Raw genomic sequence first — 11,586 nt, forward strand, 5'->3', positions numbered from 1 at the left:
TAAAAGCAAGATATTTTCTTAATTTTTCTTATATTCCTTCTTGAAAATTAACGTTCCTTTTATGTCTTCTAATATGCATCAGTTCATAAAATAATTAATTGATATCTGTAAGCAGTTAAACATGTAACAACTCAAAAGACACTGTTTGGATACTAAAAGTGAATGCCCTGGGTGGTAAGCATTATTTGGTGAATCTGAGATCTGTTCTGTCTTTGTTTTTTCATCATCTCTATCTCCATCTCCAGCCTCTCTCATCGACATCAGCATTGCAATTTCACTCGAACAGGATAATGTATTTTTTCTGCTAAATATATTCCTGGAAATTCCAAGAATGGTTAAGGCCTACAGATTCCAATATATGCGGTAAGTGAAAACATGTTTAACAGTGTTAAGGGCTCTAACCTGGAAGGTGCTAAGAATTTTCAGCAGTGTGTTCAGAGTCCTAAGTTTTGAGGATGATTGACATCTTTTAGGATCAGACCTTCATTTTTCACCTAAAAAATGAAATAACACATCAGTTTAATTTGAAGTGACTTTGCCATGGACCTATTTCTTTTTCAGAATGGGTTGGATAACAGTAGAATTAAACGTTCCAACTATAGAAAGAAACCTCCCCATATATAAGCTTTTAAATGCCCCTTCAAACAATGATCAGATGTGAAAGTTGAGATCTGTTTTCTGTGTGTGGCAGACTGGCAGCAACTGGACTCAGACTTAGAGTTTCTGTGTTCACTAACAAAATTTTCTTAGTAAGTCTGCCAAAACCAGGAAATTGCTGGCAGCTTTGGTGGAAAGTGGAGAATTCAGTGGGTTTTTGTCATCCCAAAAGGTTTGCACTTATGAAGTGCTCTCTTGTATAATAAAGTCTATTTGTCTGATGTAAGAGATTTCAACAGCTTGTCAGTGTTCCACAAGAAGCAAGAAGAAATGGTTCAGTTTATGATGTACACAGAGGTAACGAAGATGCTGAAATGCCACGCTCTGCATTCTGCTGTTTGTTTGGTGCATCAGGGAAATGTAAGCAGAGTGGGGATATAATTCAATTCAAGGTCAGCCACAGACATTACATGAGGCCTCACAGAATGAACAAATGAATAATAAACAAAATTAGAAACGTCTATTGCTGTCTTTATAGCCTGTCTGTTTCTTTGGCACACTGGATTGTGGAAAGTGCTATATATTACAGTTTTGGAAGGTCAGATTCTTCTGATGTTATTATTATTATTTTTTTTAATTGATACTATATTGATATTGACTATATTGATAGGAGAGATGAAACTGAGAATAGGAACATTTAGAGTTACTATCAAGAAATTTGCATCAGGAAACCATTTTGGTAGAAAGGTCTACTCGATTATGTTTAGAAAAGACTCCCAGCAGAGGAGTCAGAAATCTATCTGCTTGCTTTGAGTTAAACTTGAAGTGGACAGAACAGTCCAATTTATAGCACTGGGACATTATGTGCTGCTGAGTCTTTTCCAGCTCTAATTCCTATGGCTGTCACCTATCAGTCCATGCCACTCATGTATTGTAGAGGGCATAATTTAAACTGATGGTTGTATGCAAACATTTAAATAGAAAGAATTGACTCATTTTGCAAAGAATGATACTGGTATACTCTAGAAAATGAGAAACACATGAAAGGAATCCAGGTAATGGGACATATATTTATTTTTTATTTGGAAGTGTTGTTGAATGGCTTTCCACAGTTTCTGAAGATTTTTGTGGGCTGTTGTGCCTCTTGTACATAAATATTATCAGACAAAGCTCATGTATATAATAAATATTCCCAGACGTGGCCTGGTTGTTAATTTAAATCCCTTTATATTGCTTTTTTCCTTATGTATATCCAATATTCCCACTGCACTCCAGCGAAGCAGTGATTTCTATTTATAGTTTCTCTATTCTATATTTGTCATAATGAATATGGATAGTATATGTTCATAGCAGTTATTAATACTTTCTCTAATATGGTCATACAGATTGCATCATCCTGCTCTCCCAAGAAATCAAATGGAAATAAAGAGAGGAAATTCTTATGTTTCTCTATTTCATGAAAATATACCAACATTAGGGCACTCAGAATGATGATACCTGCATTGCTCTGAGCTACATGTGAAAATATCTTGTCCTCATTGTTATACACTTAGTATTACTGGTATTCCCTTTATGTATCAGGAGCTTCTAGCACAGTTTGTGTTACACATATGAATACTGACAACACTACATCAGCATTGTCAAAAGCCAATTCTAATCTTTAACAACATCAAAGGAAGATAGGAGATGTTTGTTTTGATGGAGCTTAGGCATTCAGGATGATTTCTAGAAAAAGAGTGGAAGAACCCCTTGATATCAATGAACTAACATGTAGTGCTCTTAAAAAAAATTACATATGCAGCCTTAACTGTTAGAGAAGGTGATTTAAGTGAAGCTGAATGTTCAACATAGCACTTTCCCAATTCTTAACAGAACCAGCCTGTGATATCATTGTGCTACTGTATGCGAAGAACAAATAAGGGTGTTTTTTTTTCTTTTTTTTATTCTCCTGAAAGAGTTGCAGAAAGCTGGTCTGGATGGTCTTTCTTAATGTAAGTCACTGATTAATAAAATGTGTTATAATAGGTGTGACATGCACTTTAAGACTTTCAAAGCTATGTAGTCTCCCATTAATTCAAGTGCAAATTGGAATATGGTTACATTCTGTTGAAATAAAGTGACTGAGACTTCAAGGGTCCCATTTTACTTACATTTATGAAGTTTGTGATAATTCACCACAGCAGCAAAAACTGGCAAGAACAGAGAGATTCAATTTGGTCTCTCTCTCTCTCTCTCTCTCTCTCTCTCTCTTTCTTTTCTCTTCCCTCCCCTAATGCTTAATAAATTTTCCAGAGATACAGATACTATACTCTCAGGATTGTTAGTTTAAGAAATGTACTGCTTGCTTTTTCCTTTTATAAATTAATTACAGTTGAACCTTCTACTAAATCCAGAAGAAATATTTCTGTTTGTAAAAAGGTTTTTCATACATTATGGTCTAATCTTGTATGATTTAACTGTGTCCGTGATCCTTTTCTCACACTGTGGAAAACATAATTTCACTACAAAACCTTTTTTTCTTATTTTTTCATTCCCCTGCTATGTCTTTCTGGCATCATATAAGTCACTGAATTTGTTTACTTTTTTGTCAATTTTTCTTGTTGGCTCGATAATACTTGTTCAGGGACAGTTATGAGGAAGGGCTCAGTTTAGGCCTATTGAGTCTAAGAGCTTTTAATCCTCACATTTTAGGTAATGAGTTTGTGTTTTATTTCTGTGTAGTTGTCTGTTTTCCTCATGCTTTTAAGGATACAATCCAAACAATGTTTAATTTCCAAAACTGGACTTAGAAAAAGATTTATTTCATTTCACTCCTACTGTAAACAACATTCATTCTGAAGTTTCAGGTAAAGTTATCAAAACATTTCAGAAAAAGAAAAAGAAAAAAAACTAGCAAGAAAAGAGAGGTTTGCTTGAATGTGCATCTGAACATGCATGTTAAGAAGCTTTCAGATCCTGGGACAGGCTGAGATTTCAGAGCGCAGAAAAAAATAGCATTAAAACAGCTGGTAAAATGACTGTATAAGATGGCTGTTGTTTATGGAGTCACTGAGTCACAAATGAGAAAATATATATTTAGGAGGTGAAATCTGCACCAATCAGTGATCATCTGGGACTGTCATATCATTCCTTGAAATCAGAAACAAAGGTAAATCCACTCATGTTCTTGAGACATCACTGAATTGTGCCTTAAACAAGTGAAGGTTTTAAAATTTGTGCCGGAGTCTGACCTTCCATAATCCTATGCGTTTAATCAAATAACTTGATCTCTTTATGCTACACCTATTAAAGCTGGTGTCTGTAGATCAGACAGGTGAAAAAAGAGAGGTTTAAACAAATGGTCAAGGCTTACTTATGTAACACTTTCCACAGGACATTCTCTGACAAACTGTGTGCCTCTTTTTTGACAACATAAAGTCTGTGAAAAGAGGCACAGATTAGCCCACTGAAGAAGAATTCCTTTAAAATGTTAGTCAAAACTTGTAATATAAAAGAAAGTCCTCGTATTTTTAGAAAACAAAATAATTAGAGCCAGATGTTATACTCTGTTAACTTTTTGCAATCAACAAAACTCATTGAAGAGCTGCAAGACCAGGAGCAGCACTCCAGGCTCCTACTCTCTCACTCCAAAGGACGTGCAATCCTGCCTTTACATCAAATGTGTAAGAGAAATGAGGAGAGCATGGAGAACCTGCTGGGCTGTATCGTTCTGCTTAGCAGAATATATGGAAGGTACAGCAGACACAAAGGTTATGCCACAGTTAGAGAAATCTGTTTTCACAAAGGACTGTGTTTCATAATGAGACAGCAGGCTGGAACAGAGCAAAACATCAGCGCCTTCTTCATTTAGCTGGAAATAATATAAGCAGCCTGTAAGCAATTACTTTATTTGGTGGGTAGATATGTAATTGCACTATGCAGTTTTTTAGAATGAAGTCTAAATAACCCCACATGAAACGAAAAAAGACCTTTCTAGTGGTTATGAAAATAAACTGTTAAGCACCCAGCAGTGAAAGGGTCAAAATGGTTGTATTAACTGAACTCTCCTGAGGACATATGTTGTTTACAGTATATGTTTAAAATAATATTCCTGGCTAGTCAGGCTTTCCCTCAGGATAATGCAATTACAACAGTAACAGAGGATTAATTAAAGACTCTCCCATAGGTGTTGCTAGAGATCTTGAATCGACCAAAGGGGGTTACATTACCAACTCAGCACAGAGGTGAACAGACCAGAGCTGTTCAAAATAATTAGTTAGGCACAAGGGCAGGGTTGAGCTTTTTGCCTCATTTATCTGATTTTGATTAATACTTTAATTTCTTTCTTTTTTTTTTAATTGCAAATGAGGCATACTAGTTCTCATTTTTGTATGAGAAATTAATATGGAAGATCAAGCTTCTGGATAAATAAATCAATAGGAAATGAATTTATTCTGGTCCAGTGTCAAGAATAATATCATTTTCTCTGTCTATTTTTCTTTTTCTTTTTTCCTTTTTTTTTTTTTTTTTTTTTTTTTTTTACACCTGGTTCAAATGCTTGGAGCCAGGGGTAATTTTTTTGCCTCAAAGAGAACAACAGCCCTCATGTGTAATGCATGGAGTGATGCAGATGCATGACAGGGAAATACATTGACATGAGCAGATATTAGAACTGGATGCTCACCTCATTTTTAGCCTTGAGTCATCTCTGCATATACTTGCAAAGGTCTAATATCAAGCAAAGTGGAGTTAAAAAGATAAAGACAAATTAAGGTTTTCCCTGCCTCTAAGTATCTTTTTACGACAGAAAATTAGAGCAATTCAGAATGCGTTACATTTCTGTAAATAGTTATTCTGATCTTCAGTCTTGAGGTTCCTTTTCTGGATGGATTGCTCATTCAGCAGAAAACATAAGTATACAAAATTTAGAGGAAGTATAAGATATTTTGCACTAGAAATGAATGAACACCTGTTTCAAATGAGATGCTTTGGGGAGAACTGGATGAGATTCCTCATGTGCCATACTCTACGAGCAGACTGAATGTGGGATGTAAAAACTGATCTTAATGCTTCTGGGGCATTTCAAATCATATCTGCCCTAAGTTGTATTAGGGCATCCTCCCATTCAGATGATACATATTTGGCATATTTCTCATATAAAAACTACAGTACAATCTCAAAAGGGAACTTTGAAATAAATCACATAATCATTTATTCAGGACCTACTTGAAAAAATATATGTCTGACGAAGAAGGTGATGAACCCTTCGTAGTGAGTATTTTATTCCCAAATAAAGGATCCTAAAGTCAGATAATCATCTGGGATCATTAAACCATTTAACTTCAGTTGAGGGTTTTTTAACAAGTAGGTTTAAAAACCAGGTTTATTTTGACATAGGTAATGAATATGTCTGAAATGTGGTAGAGTAAGAAAAAGTGAAATGAATTTATGCAGTATAAATATTTGCTGCTTATTAAGATTTCTTTCAGATATTGTAAATATGAAGCTTGCAGTAATAAAATATATGCCTTTCATTTAGTCATGAATGTGAGGGAAACGTTAGGATCCAGACATTTTTAATGAACGGAAAAGATGTTTCTTTCAATTCCTGAAGTAGTAGGATGGAAAGAAAATAACTCTAAGATGTTGTGGGGACACTTTTTCAAGCAGTCTCAGAAGAGCTGTATCTGTTTACCTTAGAGAAGCCGTGTTTGTGATGGAAGTTTTAGGAAAGCATTGCTTTCAGCACTTGAAATTGTTTTTTATCAATATCCTGGCAAGTTTAGTAAAGAATATTTAGGAGAATACTACAAGGAGAAAACAAAGAACTAGCCAACAAAAACTTTAACTCAACATCTCCTGCACCTATAATCTTGAAAGGCAACAGTAATATGATCCTGGGTATCCCTTGAAATGAGCTACTCTTCAGTGAGGATAGGAAATCTTGTGTGTTCATATAAGTAAACCGCATTATATATTTAACTGTTCGCAGAGAGTACAGTATCCTAAAAGCACATGGGTGTCCCACTGATGGAGTACTATTTTGTGCATGTTTATGGACTTGTCCATAAACATGTGATTGCATTGTGTCTTGGAGGTTTTCAGACCTTGTCTTTGTATTGTACATTCATGCACGTCTACCAGTGCCTCCAGGACTGGTCACACCGCTCAACATGTGAGCATGTGCATTGTCATTTTGACCTTCCAACCAACATTAGAGTCACAAGTCAACTGCACGCTTGTGGATAGGTTTCATTGATCATATATGAATCTTAAGACTGCAGGTTTGAATAAAACCATGCACGTGAAATTTATTTTGAAACGGGTAGGACACAACAGGCAGAAAAAAAAAGAATCTCTTTTTTGAAACTTCTGCATTTCTCTTAGTGTCACAAAGGGCCACTTAGGGATACTGCAGTTCCTGATGATGTAGCCTGCTGGAGGTCCCTTCAGTAACTGTCACTAGATGGTGCTAGCTGTATGAGAGAGATGACCCCTCTTTTCTGTCCCTGATTCAGAACTCTATCTGTAAGCATAAGAGATGTGTTACCACCATGTTCTGGGAACCTAGAGTAGCTTTTTTGGTCCTTAAGGTTAAAGGTCAGTGGAGTTTAATTAGGAAATTGCCAGAGTTTTGAATTTATCTTATATGTGTATGTGGTCTTCTTAAGAACTCAAAGGAGCCCTCTGCTTCTGGTGGTCTTTACAAGGCAGTATAAGATAAGCAGATGACCTCTAGTTTTATTTTGGCATTCTGTCATCTCTGTCCAGGAATTTTATCCTTTATCAAAGGATGAGCTTTTCTTCATACTTTGTGCGGTTATTTGGAGCTAATGTGGATGGTTCCTTTGAGTCACAGCAAACATTGAGGCAAGTCTTAAAAAGGGGCTTTTTCCCCTCCTCAGAAATTGGTGGAGTTAGTCTGTGGACTATGGAGCATGGAAAGGATAAGTTGGCTGGGAGAGGGAAATGAGCGGATGGACGAGGAAAGAGCACAGATTTTGTTTCCCTGATGTAGCTTTTCTTCATAATTTTTACTCATATCCTGATGAAAATAAAACTTTCTGAGACCAGACATTCATGCCGTTGACTTCAGGAAGAGTTTATCTGAAGAAGGCACCAGTTGAAGACATCAGGTTTTCAACCTTAGCAATAAAAGCCTTTCTCTTCTGGTGAAAGCAAGGCATGTTGCTCTCAAATGGGGAGAGATGCTAAGTGCAGTGACAATTGTTTCCCAGGGAGAATGATTCGGCAGGAAGCCAGTATTTAATCACATAGCCACATCACATCATTACAGAGCGTCACTCAGTGCAACCACTTGATGCAGTGCACCGCACCTCTGCAGCATAATGCTGGCTCCCTGCCAACAACTTAGAGAAAACTGCTATCAGCTTTTATAATTACTTCCCTTGATGAAACAACCCAGTGAAATGGCAGGGCTAGAATGGGGACGAAAGAGAGTTATGAGACCGCAAAGTTCCCAGACTTCCAAGTTGCACCTATTAGCCAGCAATTAAATTACTGGCCAACTTCAAATATCAACCACAGTTGACAGTAATTGTCAGCCTTGCTGGCAGACTTTTCAGAGGGGCCAAGAATTCAATGTATGTAAAGATCCCTAAGATCACTGTATCCCTAAAATGATGCTCTGGGCAGTATCGGAGGTATTTTTGCATTTGTGCACCATTCTGTATGCATCCTGTAGCTGAACTGATGACTTAGGGCTGCACCACACTATATATACATGTTTATTTTATCACCACTTCTGATCACATGGAAACAACGAGCCAACCAGAATGTTAAAACAGTGTATGTTCTCCTTTAGGTATTTACATAGGTTAGTCTGAAAGTAATGCCTCCTATTTCTTTCCATGGAAACTACAACAGATACAAGAAGCACAATAACATCGTTTGATAAAGCAAGTTCTCAGTTACAAAACACTGTCTCTCAACATAATCACCACCATTAGCCATGCATTTTTGCCAGCAATGAACAAAAGCCTGCATGCCACATTTGTAAAAATCTGCATCAGTAGAGGTGACCCACTGCCTCTGTTGCTACCTCTGTGCTCACATCCACTGTTTGTTCTCCATAAATGTTTAGCAAGCCAACAGGTCAAGAGAGGGCATCCTTCCCCTCCATTCAGTGAGTGTAAGGCCACACCTGGAGTGCTATGTCTATTCACGTTGCAGTCTGAATACTAGTTCATTAGGATTGCTCTTCTGTCTACAGCATTGGTGAGTAGAGGATACAGACAGAAGAAAATAAGAACAGAGTTGATACAAAGGTATCTTCCCCCAGGTATTCCTGCTCAGTTTCTCACAGACATAATCTGAGGAATTAGATGAGCCTGGTTTTGCATCAGCCCCACTGAGCTTAATAGACACAAACGGTCCTATCATCCATAAATTTGTCTAATCTGTTCTTAACTGCCTTTTTACTTTTAACTAGCTTTCCTTGAAATGACAATAAGTTTCACAATTTAATTATTGTGCTTTGTGAAAACAAACTTTCCCTTTTGTGCATTTAAAGCCCGCAGGCTGATAGTTTCATTGGTTACTTGTAGTATTCTCATTCAAATCAAGAGTGAAAATGACTCAGCTCCACACCATTTTTGTTCTTTTGTGTTATTTTAATCACCTGCCTATAGCATCACAGTTGCCACCCTTGATGTCAACAGAGATAACACTGAAGCAGCACCTGGGAGACATCACTGTCCAGGTCATGAGCAATGGACAAACACAAAGCAGGCAAATCGTCTAACCACACCTCTACCCCCAAATCTTGCATTGCAAATTGAAAGAGGGAAGCATGGAAAACAACAGACCAGGATGAGTCAGCTTGATTGACAGCGTACCCACCTATTTTTCCTGGATGTTGCTAGTTGTTTTAGGACACACTGAGAACCACAAATGCAAATCCTCTGAAGTAAAATCATTTCCACCCACCATTCAATATTCCTGTGGAAAAAAAAAAAAAAAAAATCTCACCTTGCATTCTTAAAATATTGCCTCTAGGCTTTCACTTCTCTGATGCTGGATTTGGAAGGAATCAGCAATTTCACTGCTGTTGTGGCTGAAGAAAAAAATCATAGTTTAATCCTAAGGAATCCTGGTTTCTATCTAAGCAGGCATCTGCGTGGTTGAGAAGATGTGCATCACTACCATAAAAACTGGACACATGCACAGCAGAGTTTGAGCCAGACACAAATTAGATCATCTCCTTTTCCAGTGCAATAAAATAACTTCTCTCAAATCTGGACTCTAATAAATGTCCTTTCTTTAGATTACCTAAGCTGTTTGTAGAAATGGACTTGAACCTATGCATAAGCATCTAGAATTTCCAGACTTCATTATGTTGTCATATATTAACTGGACTTTGGTTCAGTCCTGCTTTAACATACAATACATTTTAGATTTGCAGCACAGTGTGTTGCATGTACTAAGTGTGCCTGAAAGAAAAATATAGGCAACAAACTTTCCTCAATATCCATTTTGCTCCTTTTCTTTCAAGTGTAAAAATGCCATTGCCTGCAGACAGAAAGAAGCAGTCTTGACAAAGGAGTGCATATGTCCTAACGTTAGTCTTGATTAAAATATAAACTGCAACATATTTTATGACTGTGCTTGTATAACATATGACTTTCTATAGGAGAGAGTCCTAACCATTACCTGTTTATCTATTTAAAGCAGGATTCTCTGTTATTCATTACATGAAAACAATATATGAATACTCTGGCATATTTATTGTTAAGGTCAATATAATGGTAGGATTTGATCCTCTTTCTTTGTTGCCTGGGAAAGAAAATCAAGTACTAGCAAAGCCTGAGTTTTTTGTTTTTTGTTTTTTTTCTTTGCTTCCAGAAAGAATATGCTTTAAGCAACTATTCCCCAGTGGCCCATGCTACCAAATATATAAATTACATTAGGGCAAGGAAGATACTGTCAGGGTCTGATTTCATACATACCTCAACAGGATTCTCAATTTTTAAAGCTAATCAACAACTTTGTTTAGGTACCTCCACTAGAAAAACACTTGTCTGGTCAACAACTTTCAAACCTAATTAGTCAACATGTCCTTTCCGTTATTACACAGCAGTACCTTTAGAGATGCTTTTGGTGTCTTTAGTAATGTATATATATGATATCAACATTGTGTTCCACATTTCTGCTCATAAAGTGTTTCAAGGAAAACATCTAAGAATTATTGTTAAGTACATCTTTTAATTTATGCAGATATTTAATAAATTGTGTCAGTGTGGATGATTGAAGGTACATGTGTTTGTGCTTTCCTCATGCAGTCTCTGATGCCTTCACATTTTGTGCCTCTATGAAGCAAGGTATGCTGAGGACTTCTTAGTGCATAAATGATGATCTTAAGCATTACAACTCTTCAACTTCTTAATTGCTATCACTTAAAATAAAATGTATATGCCCGTGGGACAGAAGTAATGTAGAGGATTTATCCTTTATCATAAATTATCAGGACAAAAAGATCATACTCTGATTTGATCATTCTCTGTAAAAACCACTAGAATTCATCTAAGTCCTCAGTAGCCTTTTTCTGCTAGGTTATGAGCCACTACAACTTTCCCTAATGTCCACTGAAATTAGAGCATTTGCTATCTGACAGCAATTTGGATTAGATAGAAGTAGAGAGTACACCAGTCCTTAGATTTCTGGAAAATTCTGACATCATCTGCTGGCATCCTGCTCCTACAGATAGCAATGGTGGGATGAAGGAAGTGAATGAACTCACAAGAAGTAATAGACCACAGGAACCATTCAGTAGCTTCCTGTGCAGCCATATGTACAATAATATTATTACCACTGGGATGAAGAATTTGTGCCAATATAGTAAGCAAAGCCAGAGTTAAGATTTCTCAGGGAAATCCAAGGTAATTTGATTTGATAAAACATATTTGGCCTGTCCCAGACAGCCTTTATGCATGGTCTTTATTGCCTGCTATAAATATCTGTCTTCCATTCTGCCCCAAAGGAACTGCAAGT

This window comes from Phasianus colchicus, chromosome 5 (genome assembly GCF_987193195.1).
Source record: "Phasianus colchicus chromosome 5, bPhaCol1.hap1.1, whole genome shotgun sequence".
NCBI lineage: Eukaryota > Metazoa > Chordata > Aves > Galliformes > Phasianidae > Phasianus > Phasianus colchicus.